Raw genomic sequence first — 9,376 nt, forward strand, 5'->3', positions numbered from 1 at the left:
GTGTCCAGAGCTGAGGCTGAAGCAGGAGCAGGCAGCTGAGCAGCCTCCCCGTCAGCACGGGCAGCCATGGCAGGGCTGCGTGGCCGCCGGGGCCAGCGTTCTGGGGCCAAGGCTGTCCCCACCCCTTTGTGACATGGGGCACCCCCTGCCCACTGTGCCATGGGCGCTGCATCCCCATCCCCATCCCCACCCGCGGGGGGTGGCAGCAGGTGATGCGGAGCCCAGGCCCAGGCCGGGCGGTGGAAAAGGTGCCCAGGTGTTTGGGCAGGGCTGCGGGGCCGTGCCAGGCAGCTGTGCGAGCGTGCTGGGGTCTGGCTGGGGCTGTGCTGGGGTCTGGCTGGGGCTGTGCTGCCTGCCCTCTGAGGAACCTGCTTTGGCAGGGGGGGTGGACCCGATGATCTTTCCAGGTCCCTTCCAACCCCTACAGTTCTGGGATTCATTCTGTGATCCCCACAAGCAGGACAGGGAGGCACTTTGCACCTAGAAAGCAAATGTGTGGAGCCCTTTAGGAGAGCTGGGAGCAATTTGTAAAGAGGGCAAATGTTAACCTCACTCTTTTGTATTGGGAATGTTGTGCTCTCAAGAGCTGCGTTCATTCTGCACCTGTACAGCAAGAACCCGAAAGGTTGGGGCCCCAGCCTGGGCCAGGTTGCCTCAGTATCCCTGGTGAAGAGCAATCAGAAGATCATCTCTCTTTCAAGTGAAAAGGCCATAAAATATTCTTGCTGAGCAATTCTTACCGTCACAAAGACTTACAGTTTATGTGGTTTTTTTAACCCTGTGTCATGGTTTAACCCGGCCGGCAGCTAAACACCACACAGCCGTTCGCTCACCCTCCCCCCTCCCTCTCTGGGATGGGCGAGAGAAACGGGAAAGTGAAGCCCGTGAGTTGAGATGAAGACAGTTTATTAAGACAGGAAGATAATAATAACAATAATAATAATAACAACAACAATGACGATAATAGTACTACTACTACTACTAATGTGTACAAACAAGTGATGCACAGTGCAATTGCTCACCACCCACTGACCGATGCCCAGCCTAATCCCGAGCAGTCCCGGCCTCCCTCCCCGGCCTAGCCACCCCTAAATATTGTTTAGCATGATGTCAGATGGTGTGGAATACCCCTCCGGCTAGTTTGGGTCACCTGTCTTGGTCTGTCCCCTCCCAGTTCTTGCTGCACCCCCAGCCTGCCCGTTGGCAGGACAGAGCCAGAAGCTGAGACGTCCTTGGCTTGCTGCAAGCACTGCTCTGCAACAATTAAACCATCGGGGTGTTATCAGCACTCTTCTCATCTTAAGCCAAAACATAGCATTCTACCAGCTACTAGGAAGAAAATTAACTCTGTCCTAACTGAAACCAGAACACCCTGAAAGACTTCATTGGACTTCTGGAGGGCTGACTTTGAGCTGCTCAGGACACTGGTTGGTAGAGTCCCTCAGGAGACGGTTCTGAAGGGCAGAGGAGTCCAGGAAGGCTGGGCGCTCTTCAGGAAGGAAATCTTAATGGCGCAGGAGCCCACGTGCACGTCCCCATGTGCCCAAAGACGAGCTGGCATGGAAGAAGACTGGCCTGGCTCAATACAGAGTTGCAGCTTGAGCTTAGGAGAAAAGAGAGGGTTTATAATCTTTGGAAAAAAGGGCGGGCCACTCGGGAGGACTATAAGGATGTTGTAAGGCTGTGCAGGGACCAAATTAGAAAGGCCAAAGCTCATCTGGAGCTCAATCTGGCTACTGCCGTTAAAGACAACAAAAAATCTTTTTATAAATACATCCACACAAAAAGGAATGGAAAATGGAGACTTGTTAGTAATCAAGAAAAGGAACGGAAAATGGAGACTGTTAAGTCATGGAACTTAAAGGATTATTTGTTACTTTTTCTGATCGTGAATATGTATAGGTGTACTCGATTTTAGTAAGTTATGGAACTTAAAGGATTGTTTGTTACCTTTCCTGATTGTACGTATGTATAGGCATACTTGTGTTTAGTATGTAAAGCAATGTTCTCTATATTTAGAATGTTTGATGTTTGTGTGTGCGTGTTGGTGGAGCGTAGACTCCCCGCACACCCAGCGCTGTTTACTTGTCTTTTATACCTTTTAGAAATATTTGTTTTATAAATATTACAAAATTCAGATTGAGTTGAGACCTCATTTATAACAGTCTTTAAAAGATGTTTAGATGTGGAGCTTAGGGATATGGTTTAGTGGAGGACTGTTAGTGTTAGGTCAGAGGTTGGACTCGATGATGTTGAGGTCTCTTACAACCTAGAAATTCTGTGATTCTGTGATTCTGTGTTCATCCTAATCCACAACATAGCACCCTACCAGCTCCTAGGAGGAAAATCAACTCTATCCTAGCTGAAACCAGGACAGCTCTTTTCTGGCAGGTCGCGGGGAGAAGATTGGCTGGCTTGGGGGAGCTTCCGTACACATGGCTTTTAGGCTGCAGCCAGCGTGTTCCTCTAGATCTGGAAGTTTGAAGATGGCTGAGTGGATGGAAAGCTGTCTGGCAGAGGACCTGGGAGTATTGGCTGATAGTCGGCTGAATATGAGCCAGCCCACTCAGTGCTCAGGTGGCCAAGAAGGCCAATGGCATCCTGGCTTGTATAAGAAGCAGTGTGACAAGCAGGGCTAGGGAGGTGATCGTCCCCCTGTACTCAGCTCTGGTGAGGCTGCACCTCGAGTACTGTGTTCAGTTTTGGGCCCCTCGCTACAAGAAGGACATCGAGGTGCTTGAGCGGGTGCAGAGAAGGGCGACGAAGCTGGTGGGGGGTCTGGAGAACAAGTCCTACGAGGAGCGGCTGAGGGAGCTGGGCTTGTTCAGCCTGGAGAAGAGGAGGCTCAGGGGTGACCTTATCACTCTCTAAAGGTACCTTAAAGGAGGCTGTAGCGAGGTGGGGGTTGGTCTGTTCTCCCACATGCTGGGTGACAGGATGAGGCGGAATGGGCTTAAGTTGCGCCAGGGGAGTTTTAGGTTAGATGTTAGGAAGAACTTCTTTACCGAAAGGGTTGTTAGGCATTGGAAGGGGCTGCCCAGGGAAGTGGTGGAGTCACCGTCCCTGGAGGTCTTTAAAAGATGTTTAGATGTTGAATTTAGGGATATGGTTTAGTGGAGGACTGGTTAGTGTTAGGTCAGAGGTTGGAATCGATGGCCTTGAGGTCTCTTCCAACCTAGACAATTCTGTGATTCTGTGATTCTGCGAAAGTGGCAGGTCTGATGAGGAGGAACAGGTCAGAATGGACAAGTGTCTCAATGTGGCATGTTAGCAATCTCATGAGATGTTCTTGCAGAAAGAGATAGCACAATCCTTAAGTTGGTAAGTAGGGCAGTGAAAGCAGGAAATTGATTTCACCTGATGGAATACTGGGTATACTTCTGACATCCAGGCTTTTAAGCTATCTTGGAAGAAGGGGGAGTGTCAAAAATGTGAAGTTCAAAGACTGAATAAAAGACCTTGCAGCAAGAGCTTTGTTTATTTAGCTTATTTCAGAGAAGAGCATCGTTAAATAATTCTCAGTATCTTCATAAACTTAACTGAACTAAAATATTGGTATCAAAAGGCACTTTATCAGGAAAAACTAAATCAAGCACCAATGACTGGGGGCTGAAGACAAGTACAAAGGAAAGTAAGACACATTCAATGATGAAAATTATTATTACTGAAACAAACTCAAGAAAGTGATGTGCTCTCCATCCTGTAAAGTGTTCCAATCAAGACTGCTTTGTTCAAATGAATTTTGGATAGATGGGTTAAATGTGTGAAACACATGATCGCAAAAGGCAAACTGGCTCCAGAGGCAAAGGTCAGTATTTGCCAAGGTCTTGGTGTCCCCATCAGCCAGGTGTTGGCCTGGCTGAAGGATGCTCCTGGTTCCTTCACTGTCTGCACACCCAAATTTCTTTCCTTCCTTCAGGGGAAAGCGAAACAAGGGCCTGAGGATGAGAAGGTCCTGCCTTGTGGGGGCTCCTCATTTAGCTGCACACATGTGAAGATCCAGGAGCTTAGAAATACACCTAATTCCTGCAAATTAGCTGTAGTCATAAATGGCTGAGTAGGAAACGTTTGTTGGGTTGTGCAGGGAAGAGGTAGTTCACTCTACTGTGTTGGTACTTCTGCAAAATGTTCTGCAAAGCTGGTATCATCTACATTTTTCTATTGCAGTTTTTGAAATAAATGTTACTGCATGTTGTGTGTTGTTTATAACTGTATTCAGCTTTGCGGTTCAGAATTGGCTGGAGAGAGGAGACACCCAGGCACAAAGTAAGATCCCTGTGTTACTGTGTGTTTCTGGTTCGAGGTAGCAGTACCTAAAGGTCCCTGTCATTAATGCATGTGTGACTGTGTATGTAGGCAATAAAAAGGGGAAGAGAAGCTTTCCAAAGTTCTTGGCGCTTTTCACTATTTCCACATTATTTTTAATTGCCTCCCTTGAGATAAACATAAAACAGTCCAGAAACAAACAGTAGTGTCATAAATAATGAAAAAGAATCATGAACTATTCTATGGGAATAATAACATATTGTTTACTGCTTAAATAGCAAGGTGGTGGCAGCAGGACTGCAGGGCTCCTCTGTGAGGCCGGGCTGGGGCTGCCCCAAGCCCGACAGGGCTGGCTCCAGCTTCCCCGCCTCCAAAATGGCGGCGCCATGGGGAAGGTGTATGGGGAGGGTACAAAATGGCGGACAGAGAGGGGAGGGGAACACCAAGGCCAGGGGAAGAGGAGGAGGTGTTCCCGGGTGGGCACCCCGCCAAAGGGTGTGCTGCCCATGGAGGGGACTCTTATGGGCATCTTAAAATCAACACAAAGGTATTTTGTGTAATATAGACACAATTAAACTGGCAGCATTTAACATTACCTGTATTCTCTCAAACATTTTTAAACCTTTTGGAAAATAAAGCTATGCCATTTGAACGTTGTTTGTCAAAGTTTATCTGAAGTATGCTTGAGGCAATATGCTGTATGAGAACTGAAAAATAAAAATGGTGATTTATTTCATTGGTTGAGGTAACCAAAACACAAATGTTAAACTGTAAATAAAAATAGGTGGATACTCTTCTGTGTTCACTGTTTGTTATCTGGATATCACAAGTTGTTGAGTTTTTATCTTCCCTTACAAGTGTCGCTTTTAACACAAGTGAGATATTTAAGGTAATGTATGCCATTGGAAATTTTTATTCTAAGTATAATTGACATTTGAAAGGCAGTAATCATACTGAAACACCATGTTAAAATAAATTTGCATATATAGGACAGAAAGCTTCATCATGCTCCCAATTAGGCCATTTCAGTCTTCCCTTTGCTTTCCGTGTGATGGTCAAGAAAAGAGCAGCCAATCCAAACTAAGAGATACAGAAGAGTGTGAATCAGCTGTGATTAGTTTCCCTTTTTTCCATCCTTGAAATCACCTTTCAAGAGATTCTTCTTATCTTTTGATCAAAAGAGATTTTAAATCTTCTTTTATTTTCTTGTCCTCACATCTCTTCAAAGCAGATTAGATTCAGGAAAGGTTCATCTCCAAAGACAGAAAGAGAAATGAACGTTTCTTGCTACGGATCTGAGGGTCAGGACTCCCAGCTGCAGCCAGATGTGTAAAGCTTCATTCCTCACAGCGATGACAAGCCCAGCCATGGCTCCAAAGCCTCCGTCAGCTCAGAGATGATTTGTTAAGGATGATCTGTCAGGGGCTGTCCCAGCTGATGTTTCTGTGCCACTCTTCAAATAAAGGAGAAGCCTTGCATCACTGTGAGCACTGCTCCTGCTGAGTTCTCCCTGATATTTCTGTCCCCAGCATGCGCCTGTGATCCTCTGCAGGAGCAGGAAGGATTACATGGCTATGGCTGCAGGCCCATAACAGATTAGCTGTGACCAAGTGGTTTTCTGATAGGAGGAAATGGTCAAACCACAGTGGTTTGGGGTGAGGCAGGGGTTATCTTCTTCCAGAATCAAGGCAGCAGTGAAGCAGATGGCAGGATAGACCACAGTCCTGAGGATCCTCTGGGGCTTAGCATGATTTCTACTCATCCAATTCAGGGATGTTCACTGACAACTGCTGTGGGCAACTAGACTCAGAAGCATATTTGCAGCGTGATGACAGCAGCTTACACTCTTTTACCTTGGGAGAGTCAGCATGAATATGCACTCTTTTCTGTGCAAACTGATGTGTCAGTCCTCAGCTCCCCTCTGAAGGACAACAGCAGTTGTTGCAGTCTGCAGCTACCACTATGGCCTCTCTCCAGCTCAGAACAATTTTGAAGGGACAAGTATTTGCTAAACAGCTGTGTCTGTTTGTGGGTTTTGTTCCCCTGCTGAAAAAAAGAGGGACCTCAGTTGGCGGCATGTATTCCCTTACCTTCTCAGCACCAGCTGCCATTCCTTCTGAAAGAGCCCAGAGTAATAAACCTGATGCATTTACTTGGATTGCCAAGCTTTGTGTTTAGATACTGTCACAATCTAACACAAGTGGCTGATGCTGTAAGATGCTAATTATACTCAGGGGGAGAATCAGAAAGAAAAATTATGCCGGTGACTTCTGTTAAGCTCCACCTCCAAAATAAACTCTGTCTACATGACATGATGTGCTGCTTGCACTGAACAGTTGCTGAGTTTGATCACGTCTTAGCCGTAGACTCCTGGAGCTTTCCTCCCCCTCGCTGGAGTCTGGGAGCACCCAGGGGATGTATGGAGTTCCAGGCATTTAGCTTCTAGTGGAGATTTACAGGATTCTTGGTACCTCTGTAGATTGGCTTGGTCCTCAATGCAATCTAATGCTGCCTCTCTCTTATCATGTGCTGTAAGAAGCAGCACAAACAGGGTTGACACAGAAGTTGCCGTGCTTGGTGAGATGTGCTAGGGTGCCCTGAAGTGCACCTGGCAGGTTGTGCTGCTGAGTCCCTGTGCAGGTATTTGGCTGGCTGCTCTTGCATCTTGTTGTCAAAGCTGTCTGTGAAAATTTGATCCCCCTTTGCTTTTACTGATGTCATCCCACCTGCAGAACCGAATGCTTTTCTGTGCCATGACTGTACTGGACAGGAAAGAATGACAGCCAATAAAGGTAACAACATGATCTGTTAGCATTGGAGGGGTTATGACTTTTTGAACAGCTAATTAAAGTGTTCCATTCATTAGGCTTTGGCTAAAGAAAACAGACTGGCTGCTTTAATAGAAGTGACTGTTTAATATGAAGTACGTTTTAATATTTTTCTCACTAAAAATTAAAAAAAAAAAAAAAAGGAAAGAAAAAAAAGAAATTTCTTTGAATAAATTATTTGGATGAAAAATATACTTTTTTCCTTAAAAATGGTACCTAGGAGCTGCTACTGTGTATCAAGAACTGCAAAGAAAGAAAGAAAAAGAAGGAAGGAAGGAAGGAAGGAAGGAAGGAAGGAAGGAAGGAAGGAAGGAAGGAAGGAAGGAAGGAAGGAAGGAAGGAAGGAAGGAAGGAAGGAAGGAAGGAAGGAAGGAAAAGAGGAAGGAAAAGAGGAAGGAAAGGAGGAAGGGAGGAAAATACCAGCAGAGCAGATTTGTAACTACTGCATCATTTTCTCAAAATCACTTTCAAGTGGCTGAGTTTCCCAAACCACTCATGCTCTCAGCCTGCGGCTGTTTTGTTGACTGCACAAGGCATGTCACTGCAGCTCTGCCTGCTTTCGGTGTCTGGTCATTCCCCAGGCAGAAGAGGCCATACACTGAAAACATCTGATGTGGATGCTAGTACATGCATACAACTTCATGTATTGCTTGTTTTATCAAACTGTTGACCTTCAGAAACTCTAAATGAATCCCTTTCCCTCTTAGAGTCTTTCAAAGTTTAATATGGTCCACAGTGAGATTATGCACTTAGCTTGTGTCTTCACACAGTTACACCATTCATAAGCCTGGATTTATTTTTTTATTTTGTTGGTGGTGTTGGTGGTGGTTTTGGTAGTGGAAGTTGGTAGGTTAATAACAGATGGTCAGAGCTAACGCTTTCTCCATGCAAGTAACCTACCAGCTCGACTGTCATCCTTCTACAGTGGCTGTGATATCCTCCTCTGGCACCAGAGAGCACTCAGGATGGTACGGGAGAAAGACAGGGTTTGAAGCCAGTCAGGGTAATGCTCAGCACGACAGGGAGGAGACTAGATTGCATCTCTGTAATGGTGCTGCTCTGGGCCTTCAAGTAAACCCTGTGTTGTTGTTGTTTTTTGAGAAATAAATGCAGTAAAGATCACTTAGCTGTAAGTAATTAAATGGTAATCAGTTTTTAATCTTTGAGCATATTTTTTATTACTTTGCTATTGCTACACTAATTGCATAACTCCCAGCAGTGAATGTGTTTTTACTCCAATGAAGCCTTAAATGTTTAATTTCCTCCTTTTGGTAAATATTTAAAAATCCCACTGATAACTCCTACCTCTGAGCCTGAGATCTGCAAGCAGGATATTCATCACATACAACAAAGAATTTAAATTCTTGCTTTGAGGGAAAACATGGTTTAGTCTTAATCACGACCGAAACATTTACATTGGAATAAACACTTCCAGGGAAGTCCTACATGATGGCATCAGCCAGGTGTATCGTGATGGGCTCAGAAGTAGTAAAACGTAGAAAAACAGTGTGGTGTGAGGGACCTGCTGAGCTGCTGAGGCCTCTCCCCAGCTTTTGGAGTGGTTTCAGAGGTTGATCAAGCTCTGCTCTAAGAGCAGTGAGGCTCTTTGCTCCTCTTTGGAGCTTGTTCTGGAACAGTCCCAAGGTGTTTGTAGCCCTCTAGTTTCCAGCCTAACGGGGTGCGTGGCTTTTGATGTTGCTACGTCTTTTGGGGCTTAGAAATGTTCAGAGTTAGGAAGAATTTCTCATTTAAAGGTGATTTTTCCTTTGTCTACCCCACCTGTGGCAGACATATCGTCCCTCTCCCTTTACTCCACCCGAAGCGACACCTTGCACCCTGCATATGGAAGCGGGCTGCTACTCACAGGTGCAAGCTGTAGTGTTAGCGTGGGATAAAATTCAGACCGAGGCCAAGGCTGAAACAAACAAAAACCAACTAACAAACAAAACCCAACCAAAACCAAACCAACCCAGCTTCCGAACCCGAACGGGGATGGTATTTCCACAGGAGGGGTGTTCAAGCAGGCTTCTGTCTTTGTAGTTATATACTCTGTGGAAAATGTAATGCTGGATGGCCAGCAGGATGGTTTCATTTGCAGTGCGTGTGCCACAGCCGGTGGCAACTTAATTCGTGACAGGATTCGATGTTTTTAACTGGTGCATTTGGGGATGCTTTTAAGAAACGAAGGAATTTATTAAATATCCCTGTGTGTGTACGTGCAAGGGGTGGGTCTGGCAGGCAGGTACAGACCCCCCACGCCCCAGGGGAGCGGGAGGCGGTGC

Source organism: Aythya ferina (genome assembly GCF_964211825.1).
Source record: "Aythya ferina genome assembly, chromosome: 3".
NCBI lineage: Eukaryota > Metazoa > Chordata > Aves > Anseriformes > Anatidae > Aythya > Aythya ferina.